Source organism: Pteropus vampyrus, unplaced genomic scaffold (genome assembly GCF_000151845.1).
Source record: "Pteropus vampyrus isolate Shadow unplaced genomic scaffold, Pvam_2.0 Scaffold81, whole genome shotgun sequence".
Classification (NCBI taxonomy): Eukaryota; Metazoa; Chordata; class Mammalia; order Chiroptera; family Pteropodidae; genus Pteropus; species Pteropus vampyrus.
In genome coordinates, this window is record NW_011888862.1 from 2,834,113 (window position 1) to 2,835,220 (window position 1,108).

Genomic DNA, 1,108 nt, shown 5'->3' on the forward strand with positions numbered 1-1,108 from the left:
ATGCCCTCTAGACCCCACTGCTCAGAATGTGGTCCAGGACCAGCAGCATCAGCACCAACTGCAGGATCTCTGGCCCCCAACTAGATGTGCTGGGTCAGAATCTCATTTTAACAAGCTCTCAGGGTGATTTGTACTCACAGTAAAGTTTGAAAAGTGCTGCTATGGCCCTTTTGATTCTCAATCCTCTCTAAATCTCTCCACATAATAAGATTTTAATGGTTTAAGACAGCAATAACCATTTATTTTTCATAATTATGATGGTTACCTGGACTCCACTGGATGAGTCTTCTGCTCACCTGGGGCTGTGGTCATCTGGAGGCATGATTGGACTGGCACGACCATGATGGCTCATGCGCATGGTTGGCAGTGGCATGAGGATCATTCTGTCCCATGTTCTGTCTGAGGATGCAGCCCTTGTGGATCTGACCGGACTGGCATACCTCTTATGTCTGAGAGTTAGTGCTGGCTGCCAACTGGGAGCTCAGTTGGGGCTGTCTACTAGAGAGTCCCAGTTCCCCTCTGTGTAAGGTTTCCATGTGGCTTGTCTTTGTCAAAGCATGGCGGCTTCATTCCAAGAAGGAGCTTTTTTTTTTTTTTTTTTAACTCACACTCTTTATATATATTTGAATACCCTACAGAAGAAATTTTGTGATTACACCTAATAAAATGGAACTCTACTTTGACTAAAATGCCTTCATTCTCCCTGCCAAAAGACACAAAGTCTTAGTTTATGGTGTCTATAATTGTATAATGTTCATTTTTGTCCTGGTTTTGTCATTAGTCCACTTGAATATTCTGAGAAAAAAATAGATATATAACCAAAAGGACTACCCAGGGAGGTTCGTAACCACATTAGAATTTTTGGAGGCCTTCCTAGTTTTCTACCTATAATAATCCTAGTTCCTGATTTCTGCCTTATGACTCCAACTCGATTAACTCTTTTTAATCTGCTTAGATTTTTGCCTGCGTGTTCTTTGAATTGGTTTCAAAAAAGATATTCTTTATTTTAGTCTTTTTTTTGTTCATAGTATTTCTTTATTTTTCTTTTTTTGTCTTTATTGAAATAGACAATTAGTTGCTTGTATTTACACTGTACAATTCAATGAGG